Here is a 12217-nt window from a genome sequence, read left to right on the forward strand (position 1 = left end):
TTCAACAATTTTTGGTTTAACATTTTCTGAATACTTGTTTATACTTAGCCCTATGCTTGGGAGTAAGTATAAGAGATTTCTTAAAAATACAGATTTTTCCCTCAGAGAGGTCCCAGTTGAATAAGAAATCATGAGGCTAACTCTGTCTGACTCCGCTAAAATTCAAGAGGAATTGAAGGGTGCACATGGTAGGATCTAGCCTGCCAGGCCAAAGAACTGGGTTCAAGTCCCCAGCCCATGCATGCCAAAAAAACACTCCTCCTCCCCCCAAAAAATCCAACAAATGGTGCTATGAAAATGGGATATTTACATGGAAAAAGAATGAAATGTGAGCCCCACTACACAGCATATGGGCAAAAAAAAAAGAGAAATTGAGATAAAATTAATTTCCCGAGAAAGAAACTAACTAGACCATTAGGATTTACTCAGGCAACACCCAAAATGGCAAATGCCAGGACACTTGTAGGAAGATGGCAGAGTAGTAAACTCTAGGAACTGGTGTCTCCACCAGAATAACTTTTAAACAGGCAGGAAATAGCTGAATCAACTATTTTGAAACTCCAGAATCCAGAAGACTAAAGGATAGCATCCAAGGAAAAGCTGGAGGAAGAGGCTGGTAAATTATGGTAAATACCAGTAAATTGCTCTCTTCACATTCACTGTTATTGGCACCCATCCCAACTCTCACAGCAGGCTGCAGCGGAGTCCAAACTGTGGCCAGCAAGTTAGGGGCAGAAAAGGACATAAAAATCCAGTTCTCTAAGATTCAGGGTGTGCACAGACCATCACTTACCACAGCTTTTGATTAGCAACTTTGATCACTGGGGCACAGCCCTGAGTGCAGCGATCATTCCAATCCACCCCAAACAAAGGCAGCAGAGGAGACTTAAAGATGGCATGCTTCCCCAGAGTTACAGGCAACAGCAAAATGTGCATTTGCTGGGCAGGTCAAGAAATGATAGCTTTGAGGAGCTGTGGAACAAGTTCCTGGCACCCTTTCTGGCCACTCTCTCATCCCCTTTCCAGGACACTCTGGGCCTAGTTGGTGCTCCCTTGGAGGGTCCCTGGCCCTGTTTCAGTTGGGAAAGAATGACTTGAGAATCTCATCCCACCCTCCAACCCCCACCCTAGAACTTGCCCTCCAGGAAAAAAGCAGCTGAGATGATGAAAGCAGTGTAACAAACAGTTGTGTTGGACAGCATGGGGCTGTCTCAGAAAATTAATTTTATCTCAATTCTTCTTTTTTTAAGTCCAGCAGTAGAACACCTTGGAGAGGGAGAAAGTCTGTCTCCTAGGAAGTACAGGGGACATTCAACTCCTGTAAACAAGGAAACACCTAAGCCAATAGCAAGCACAAGCCCAGGATAAGACACAGGCTCAGAAAAGATAGGGAGGATCCTGCACTTCGCATTTGCCTTGGGCCAGCCCTTTATAGAAGGGCTGACATTCAGGAAAATCTTTTTCACATCACCAGCTGGTTACAAGATCAAGAAGCAGACATCTTTGTTTCTTTAAAATATTTAATATTTTTAAATATTAAAATGTACAGTGTACAACAAAAGAGTATAAAACAAAGAAATAAGAAACAATGGCCCTTCCCAAGGAAGGGTTTAAAAATCCAGAAAACACCAATGAAGAGGACCAAACTATAGACATAACAGACTAAGACATTTAAAAATGATCTTCCATATGTTCAAGGAGATGAAGGAAAACAATGAATGAACAATATAAAAATTTCAATAAACAGACAGAAATTTTTTAAAGGAAGAAAAAGAGCCACTGGAGTTGAACACCACAATAACTGAAATGAAAAATTCCCAGAAGGGTTTCAACAACAGATTGGAGCTGACAGAAGAAAGAATCACTGAACTTAAAGACAATACTATTGAAATGAGTCAGGCTGAGAAGCAGAAAAAAAAAGGAATTATAAAAAGTGAAACTAGCCTAAAGGACTTTTGGGACACTATCCAGTACACCAATATACAAACTATGGGACTCCCAGAAGAAGAAGAAAGGAAGGGGCAGAAGGAACATTCAAATAAATAATGACAGAAAACTTCCCAAACTTAGCAAAACATGTGAATATGCCCAGAGAACAACGAACAGGATAAACTTAAAGAAAAATACCCCTCATCACATATTGATCAAACTGTCAAAAGCAAACAACAAGGAGAGAATTTTGAAAGCCACAAGAGAAAGCAATGTGTACAGGGGAGTCACAATTAGATTAAATGCCAATTTCTTAACAGAATCATGGAAACAAAAGGCAATGGGATAAAATACTTAAAGTGCTGAAAGAAAACAATTGCCAACCAAGAATTTTATAACTGATAAGATTTTCTTTCAAAATGAGGGTAAGATAAAGACATTCCCAGATAAACAAAACCTAGGGAGTTCATCACCACTAGACCTGCCCTATAAGCAATGCTAAATGGAGTTCTTCAAACCAAAAGGAAAGGTCACTAGACAGTGGTGCTAAGGAGCATAAAGAACTTAAGACTTCTGATAAAAGTAACCATTTGAATAATTATAAATGCCAGTAACTCCACATGTCACTTTCTACAGGTGTTAAAATGCAAATGCATGCTCGCCTGCCATGCCAGAGACGTGGGTTCGATTCCCAGTGCCTGCCCATGCAAAAAAAAAAAAATGCAAACACATGAACAGTAATGATGAATTTATGGTTTGGGACATAAAATGCACAAAGATATAACATGTAACAAAAAGTACAAAAATGAGTAGAGGACAAAGAGGAATAGGAACAGGGTATATGTATATTACTGAAGTGAAGTTGGTATCACAAGTGGTTGTTATATATTTAAGATGTTAAATTTCAACCCTATAGTAACCACAAAGAAAATACATGAAAAATATATTCAGATAGAAATGAGAAAGGACTCAGTATGGTACAATATAAAAAAATCAAATACATATGAGTTGACATTAGTGGAAGAATTGAGGGACAAAAAGAATTGAGGGACTTACAAAGACTAAATAGCAAATTAGCAGAAAAAAATCCTGCATAACAACTTTAAATGTAAATGGATAAAACTGTCCAATCAAAAGGTAGAGATTGGAATAATGGATTAAAAAAAAAAAGCATGACCCAACTACATACTGTCTACAAGAGACTCACCTTAAATTCAAAGATTGAAAATGAAAAAATATACCATGCAAGTAGTAATCAAACTGGGGTAGCAATACTAATATCAGATAAAAGAGACTTTCAGTCAAAAATAATTTCAAGAGACAAAAACAGTCATTATATACTGATATTGGTGTCAATTCAACAAGAAGATAAAACAATTATAAACATATATGTACCTAACAGCAGAGCCCCAAAATAAATTAAGCAAATATTGGGAGATTTGAAGACAGAAACGGATGGTTCTACATTAATAGTTGAGAGTTATTAATATACCACTTTCAGTAATGGATAGAACATCCAGAGAGATCAATACGGAATCACAAGACTTGAATGATACACTGAACCAACTAGACCTAACAGATATATAGAACATATGACCCAACAACAGCAGATACATATTCTTCTCGAATGCACATGGATCATTCTCCAGGATAGACCAATTTATATTGGTCAAAAATATTGAAATCATACAACGTATCTTCCCTGACCACAACAGAACAAAGTTAGAAATCAATAACTGAGGGAGAAAATTCACAAATATGTGGAAATTAAACAACATACTTTTAAACAACTAGCGGATTAAAGAGGAAATCACAACAGAAATTAGAAAATATCTTCAGGCAAATGAAAATCAAAGTACAACATACCAACACTTATGGGATACTGCAAAGGCAGTGCTAAGAGGGAAATTTATAGCTCTAAATGCTTACATTAAAAAAGAAGAAAGGGGCAGGCGGTCCCCTCAAGCGGCGGCGGCTGGCGCCCCCGCCACGCACGGCCCCCCGGACCAACTGAGAGAATTGGATTGGAAATCCCCAGGCCGCGGAGAACGGTGACTGGAGGGGTCCCTTCCAAACACGTGACTCCCCGGTCCGGCTGGGAATGGTGCACTCTCCCAGGCCGTGGTGGCTGGTGCCCTCCCGCCACGCTTGGCGCCCCGGGCCAACTAGGAAATTCAGACAGGCACTCTCCCAGGCTGCGGCGGCCGGCGACCCTCGCCGCGTTCGGACCCCCGGGCCGGCTGGCACTCTTCCAAGCCGCTTCGGCTGGCGAACCTCCCCCATGGCGAGAGTTTTCCAAAGTTAAAGGACCCACAGCACCTTTTATTGGTGGGACCCGCAGACAAACATGTGCCACGAGCACCACCTACTGGGCAGGATAAGAAAAACAGAACCCAGAGATTTCACAGAAAAATCTTTCAACCTGTTGGGTCCAACACCCAGGGAAATCTGACTAAAAGCCCAGACACCAGCAGAAGATAACGGATCACGCTCAGAAAATTGAAAATATGGCCCAGTCAAAGGAACAAACCAATAGTTCAAATGAGATACAGGAGCTGAGACAACTAATGCTGAATATACGAACAGAAATGGAAAACCTCTTCAAACACGAAATCGATAAATTGAGGGAGGACATGAAGAAGACATGGGCTGAACATAAAGAAGAAATAGAAAAACTGAAAAAACAAATCACAGAACTTATGGAAGTGAAGGATAAAGTAGAAAAGATGGAAAAAACAATGGATACCTACAATGATAGATTTAAAGACACAGAAGATACAATTAGTGATTTGGAGGATGGAACATCTGAATTCCAAAAAGAAACAGAAACTATCGGGAAAAGAATGGAAAAATTTGAACAGGGTATCAGGGAACTCAAGGACAAGATGAACCGCACAAATATACGTGTTGTGGGTGTCCCAGAAGGAGACGAGAAGGGAAAAGGAGGAGAAAAACTAATGGAAGAAATTATCACTGAAAATTTCCCAACTCTTATGAAAGACCTAAAATTACAGATCCAAGAAGTGCAGCGCACCCCAAAGAGATTAGACCCAAATGGCATTCTCCAAGACACTTACTAGTTAGAATGTCAGAGGTCAAAGAGAAAGAGAGGATCTTGAAAGCAGCAAGAGAAAAACAATCCATCACATACAAGGGAAACCCAATAAGACTATGTGTAGATTTCTCAGCAGAAACCATGGAAGCTAGAAGACAGTGGGATGATATATTTAAAATACTAAAAGAGAAAAACTGCCAACCAAGACTCCTATTACCAGCAAAATTGTCCTTCAAAAATAAGGGATAAATTAAAACATTCTCAGACAAAAAGTCACTGAGAGAATTTGTGACCAAGAGACCGGCTCTGCAAGAAATACTAAAGGGAGCACTAGAGTCAGATACGAAAAGACAGAAGAGAGAGGTATGGAGAAGAGTGTAGAAAGAAGGAAAGTCAGATATGATATATATAATACAAAAGGCAAAATGGTAGAGGAAAATATTATCCAAACAGTAATAACACTAAATGTTAATGGACTGAATTCCCCAATCAAAAGACATAGACTGGCAGAATGGATTAAAAAACAGGATCCTTCCATATGCTGTCTACAGGAAACACATCTTAGACCCAAAGATAAACATAGGTTGAAAGTGAAAGGTTGGGAAAAGATATTTCATGCAAATAACAACCAGAAAAGAGCAGGAGTGGCTATACTAATATCCAACAAATTAGACTTCAAATGTAAAACAGTTAAAAGAGACAAAGAAGGACACTATATACTAATAAAAGGAACAATTAAAAAAGATGACATAACAATCATAAATATTTACGCACCGAACCAGAATGCCCCAAAATACGTGAGGAATACACTGCAAACACTGAAAAGGGAAATAGACACATATACCATAATAGTTGGAGACTTCAATTCACCACTCTCATCAATGGACAGAACATCTAGACAGAGGATCAATAAAGAAATAGAGAATCTGAATATTACTATAAGTGAGCTAGACTTAACAGACATTTATAGGACATTACATCCCACAACAGCAGGATACACCTTTTTCTCAAGTGCTCATGGATCATTCTCAAAGACAGACTATATGCTGGGTCACAAAGCAAGTCTTAACAAATTTAAAAAGACTGAAATCATACACAACACTTTCTTGGACCATAAAGGAATGAAGTTGGAAATCAATAATAGGCGGAGTGCCAGAAAATTCACAAATACGTGGAGGCTCAACAACACACTCTTAAACAATGAGTGGGTCAAAGAAGAAATTGCAAGAGAAATTAGTAAATACCTTGAGGCGAATGAAAATGAAAACACAACATATCAAAACTTATGGGACGCAGCAAAGGCAGTGCTAAGAGGGAAATTTATTGCCCTAAATGCCTATATCAGAAAAGAAGAAAAGGCAAAAATGCAGGAATTAACTGTCCACTTGGAAGAACTGGAGAAAGAACAGCAAACTAATCCCAAAGCAAGCAAAAGGAAAGAAATAACAAAGATTAGAGCAGAAATAAATGAAATTGAAAACATGAAAACAACAGAGAAAATCAATAAGACCAGAAGTTGGTTCTATGAGAAAATCAATAAGATTGATGGGCCCTTAGCAAGATTGACAAAAATAAGAAGACAGAGGATGCAAATAAATAAGATCAGAAATGGAAGAGGAGACATAACCACTGATCTCACAGAAATAAAGGAGGTAATAACAGGATACTATGAACAACTTTACGCTAATAAATATAACAATTTAGATGAAATGGACGGGTTCCTGGAAAGACATGAACAACCAACTTTGACTCAAGAAGAAATAGATGACCTCAACAAACCAATCACAAGTAAAGAGATTGAATTAGTCATTCAAAAGCTCCCTAAAAAGAAAAGTCCAGGACCAGACGGCTTCACATGTGAATTCTATCAAACATTCCAGAAAGAATTAGTACCAACTCTCCTCAAACTCTTCAAAAAAATCGAAGTGGAAGGAAAACTACCTAATTCATTCTATGAAGCCAACATCACCCTCATACCAAAACCAGGCAAAGATATTACAAAAAAAGAAAACTACAGACCAATCTCTCTAATGAATATAGATGCAAAAATCCTCAATAAAATTCTAGCAAATCGTATCCAACAACACATTAAAAGAATTATACATCATGACCAAGTAGGATTCATCCCAGGTATGCAAGGATGGTTCAACATAAGAAAATCAATTAATATAATACACCATATCAACAAATCAAAGCAGAAAAATCACATGATCATCTCAATTGATGCAGAAAAGGCATTTGACAAGATTCAACATCCTTTCCTTGTTGAAAACACTTCAAAAGATAGGAATACAAGGGAACTTCCTTAAAATGATAGAGGGAATATATGAAAAACCCACAGCTAATATCATCCTTAATGGGGAAAAATTGAAAACGTTCCCCCTAAGATCAGGAACAAGACAAGGATGTCCACTATCACCACTATTATTCAACATTGTGTTGGAGGTTCTAGCCAGAGCAATTAGACAAGAAAAAGAAATACAAGGCATCAAAATTGGAAAGGAAGAAGTAAAACTATCACTGTTTGCAGACGATATGATACTATACGTCGAAAACCCGGAAAAATCCACAACAAAACTACTAGAGCTAATAAATGAGTACAGCAAAGTAGCAGGTTACAAGATCAACATTCAAAAATCTGTAGCATTTCTATACACTAGCAATGAACAAGCTCAGGGGGAAATCAAGAAACGAATCCCATTTACAATTGCAACTAAAAGAATAAAATACCTAGGAATAAATTTAACTAAAGAGACAAAAGACCTATACAAAGAAAACTACAAAAAACTGCTAAAAGAAATCACAGAAGACCTAAACAGATGGAAGGGCATACCGTGTTCATGGATTGGAAGACTAAATATAGTTAAGATGTCAATCCTACCTAAATTGATTTACAGATTCAATGCAATACCAATCAAAATCCCAACAACTTATTTTTCAGAAATAGAAAAACCAATAAGCAAATTTATCTGGAAGGGCAGGGTGCCCCGAATTGCTAAAAACATCTTGAGGAAAAAAAACGAAGCTGGAGGTCTCACGCTGCCTGACTTTAAGGCATATTATGAAGCCACAGTGGTCAAAACAGCATGGTATTGGCATAAAGATAGATATATCGACCAATGGAATTGAATAGAGTCCTCAGATATAGACCCTCTCATCTATGGACATTTGATCTTTGATAAGGCAGTCAAGCCAACTCACCTGGGACAGAGCAGTCTCTTCAATAAATGGTGCCTAGAGAACTGGATATCCATATGCAAAAGAATGAAAGAAGACCCGTATCTCACAGCCTATACAAAAATTAACTCAAAATGGATCAAAGATTTAAACATTAGGTCTAAGACCATAAAACAGTTAGAGGAAAATGTTGGGAGATATCTTATGAAACTTACAATTGGAGGCGGTTTTATGGACCTTAAACCTAAAGCAAGAGCACTGAACAAGGAAATAAATAAATGGGAGCTCCTCAAAATTAAACACTTTTGTGCATCAAAGAACTTCATCAAGAAAGTAGAAAGACAGCCTACACAATGGGAGACAATATTTGGAAACGACATATCAGATAAAGGTCTAGTATCCAGAATTTATAAAGAGATTGTTCAACTCAACAACAAAAAGACAGCCAACCCAATTACAAAATGGGAAAAAGACTTGAACAGACACCTCTCAGAAGAGGAAATACAAATGGCCAAAAGACACATGAAGAGATGCTCAATGTCCCTGGCCATTAGAGAAATGCAAATCAAAACCACAATGAGATATCATCTCGCACCCACCAGAATGGCCATTATCAACAAAACAAAAAATGACAAGTGCTGGAAAGGATGCGGAGAAAGAGGCACACTTATCCACTGTTGGTGGGAATGTCAAATGGTGCAACCACTGTGGAAGGCAGTTTGGCAGTTCCTCAAAAAGCTGAATATAGAATTTCCATATGACCCAGCAATACCATTGCTGGGTATCTACTCAAAGGACTTAAGGGCAAAGACACAAACAGACATTTGCACACCAATGTTTATAGCAGCGTTATTTACAATTGCAAAGAGATGGAAACAGCCAAAATGTCCATCAACAGACGAGTGGCTAAACAAACTGTGGTATATACATACGATGGAATATTATGCAGCTTTAAGACAGGATAAACTTATGAAGCATGTAATAACATGGATGGACCTAGAGAACATTATGCTGAGTGAGTCTAGCCAAAAACTAAAGGACAAATACTGTATGGTCCCACTGATGTGAACCGACATTCGAGAATAAACTTGGAATATGTCATTGGTAACAGAGTCCAGCAGGAGTTAGAAACAGGGTAAGATAATGGGTAATTGGGGCTGAAGGGATACAGACTGTGCAACAGGACTAGATACAAAAACTCAGAAATGGACAGCACAATACTACCTAATTGTAAAGTAATCATGTTAAAACACTGAATGAAGCTGCATCTGAGCTATAGGTTTTTGTTTGTTTGCTTATTCTTTGTTTTTTTTTCTTGTTTTTGTCTGTCTGGTTGTTTGTTTGCCTTTTTTTTTTTACTATTATTATTACTTTTATTTTTTTCTCTATATTAACATTCTATATCTTTTTCTGTTGTGTTGCTAGTTCTTCTAAACCGATGCAAATGTACTAAGAAACAATGATCATGCATCTATGTGATGATGTTAAGAATTACTGATTGCATATGTAGAATGTTATGATTTCTAAATGTTGGGTTAATTTCTTTTTTTCCGTTAATTAATAAAAAAAAAAAAGAAGAAAGATGCATGGTATCAATTGGATTAAGAAATAAATGCAAGAATCCTTGAAGAACATTCTTTAAACAATCAACGTATCTTATAAAATTAACTCATTTTATAAATTAGCACTCTAAAATCCTACAGAGATGCTATATCATTTTTATTGCACTAACTAAAGCAATTAGAATTTTTTTTTATCAATTAGTCAACAGTGTCAAAACTTCCTTTGAATTTTTTCCTTAACAGACTGCAATTATTGGAAACAAAGCTTGCAGAGATGTTAAAATTTAATTATGGATGGGGACAACCAAATCAATAGGCTGAGTCCTCAATCTTGGAGTTTGCCCCTATGAAACTTATTCCTGCAAAGGACAGGCTAAGCCTACTTAAAATTATGCCTAAGAGTCACTCCCAGAGAAGCTCTTTGGTTGCTCAGGATGTGGTCTCTCTCTCTAAGCCAACTCAGCAGGTGAACTCCCTGCCCTCCCCCCTATGTGGGACATGACTCCCAGGGGAGTAAATCTCCCTGGCAATGTGGACAGAACTCCCAGGATGAGCAGGGATCCAGTATCAAGGGATTGAGAAAGGTTTACTGACCAAAGGGAGAAAGAGAGAAATGAGACAAAAAGTTTGGGTGGCTGAGAGATTTCAAACAGAATAGAGAGGTTATCCTGGAGATTTTTCTTATGCAAAATATAGAAACCCCTTTTTAGTTTACGGTGTATTGGAGTGGCTGGAGGGAAATACCTGAAACTGTTCAGCTGTGTTCCAGTTGCCTCGATTATTTTTTTTTTCATGATGTATTCATATAATAAAATACTAACTGGAATGAAAATTAGCAATCTACTAATTGCTACTCTGAAATTAGCAATACAAGCCACAGTATGGTGGTTTGACTCTGTTATGTACCCCAAAGAATACCATGTTCTTTTTTTTTCAAACAAGTAGTTGTAGACAGATTTTAAAGTTTGGTATGGGTTACAGCTCCATGATCTTTCGTTTTTCTTCTAGCTGCTCTAAGACACTGGAGACCAACAGAAATATCAGTACAACAATTCGGCAGTCATACTCATATGTTAAATCCTATCTTCTCTGTTATACTCCTCCTTCTCTTTAAATAACATATTGAAATAAAAGCAATAAATTTCACAGTACATCACAATAAATGGTTGTAGAACAGATTTCAGAGTTTGGTATGAATTACGATTTCACAATTTTAGGTTTTTATTTCTAGCTGTCCTAAGATATTGGAAGCTAAAAGAAATATCAGTATGATTCAGTACTCATACTCATTTATTAAGCCCTACCTTCTCTGTATAACTCCACCACTACCTTTGACCTTTCTCCCACTGTTTAGGAGTATTTGGGCTATGTCCAGTATAACTTTTTCATCTTGGAAGGGGTTGTCAATAATATGATATAGGGAGAGGCAACTAGTGATGTTCTGAAAAGGCTGGCCCCTCTGCATTTCAGGACTTATCTGGTCCAGGAACCCATCCAGAGGTTGTGGGTTTTAGAAAGTTACCCTAGTGCCTTGAACCTCTGTGGAATCATATAATGCCCTCGGAATTCTTTATGATTGGCAGGAATGGTTTTGGTTGGGGTTCGGCACATTATGATAGGTAACAATGTCTAACTGAAGCATACATAGGAATGACCTCCAGCATAGCCTTTCGACTCTATATGAACTCTCTGTCACTGATATCTTATTTGTTACATTTCTTTTCCCTCTTTTTCAGGATTAGTCTTGATTCTTGAAGACGACCGTATAACAATATAGATTTCACAATGTGACTGTCTGATTGTGAAAATCTTATGTCTGATGCTCCTTTTATCCAGTGTTGGGGCAGATGAGTTAAAAAATATATGGAAAAATGAATAAATAAATAACAGGGGGATAAAGGGTAAAATAAATTGGGTAGATGGAAATACTAGTGGTCAATGAGAGGGAGGGGTAAGGGGCAGGGTATGTATGAGTTTTTATTTTTTTATTTCTTCTTCTGAATTGATGCAAATGTTCTAAAAAATGATCATGGTGATAAATATACAAGTATGTGATGATATTGTGAGCCACTGACTGTAACTATGTATGGAATGTATGTGTGTGAAGATTGCTCAAAAATACATATTTTTAATTCAGTTATGGTCTTTAAAAACAAGGGAGAAACTGAAAAAAAATTAAAGCTGAGAGCTCCAACTTCTTTTCAAGATTTACTTTTGAATTCTATAAGTGTTATTTGTAATATCTTCATTTGTAGGAAGAATCTATTAATGTAGTTCCTATTTTTACCTGGACAAATTTGTATGTTTAATGGAATGGAATTTAAAAGGCCTACAATTTTCCTTTATTTCAATTCAAAGATAATCAACTTATTTTATGGATCTTATCTTCATGTAAATTATCCTTAGGAAAGGAAAAAAGACAGTATTTGTGAAAATATTTGGACTGGAATATTTACGTAATTTAATTATGAAGTAGAATTAGTAATATCTTTGG

At 37.2% G+C, this 12217-nt stretch overlaps 1 protein-coding gene and 1 long non-coding RNA gene across 10 annotated transcripts in view; one reads left to right on the forward strand and one right to left on the reverse strand.

The window, feature by feature from the left end:
- ARHGAP19 (Rho GTPase activating protein 19) overlaps positions 1–12217 on the reverse strand; it is a 91148-nt gene that overhangs the window by 18191 nt on the left and 60740 nt on the right. The window lies entirely within an intron of this gene.
- Positions 1–12217, forward strand: part of LOC143654081 (uncharacterized) — a 48159-nt gene that overhangs the window by 16270 nt on the left and 19672 nt on the right. The window lies entirely within an intron of this gene.

Source organism: Tamandua tetradactyla, chromosome 13, assembly GCF_023851605.1.
Source record: "Tamandua tetradactyla isolate mTamTet1 chromosome 13, mTamTet1.pri, whole genome shotgun sequence".
NCBI classification, from domain to species: domain Eukaryota; kingdom Metazoa; phylum Chordata; class Mammalia; order Pilosa; family Myrmecophagidae; genus Tamandua; species Tamandua tetradactyla.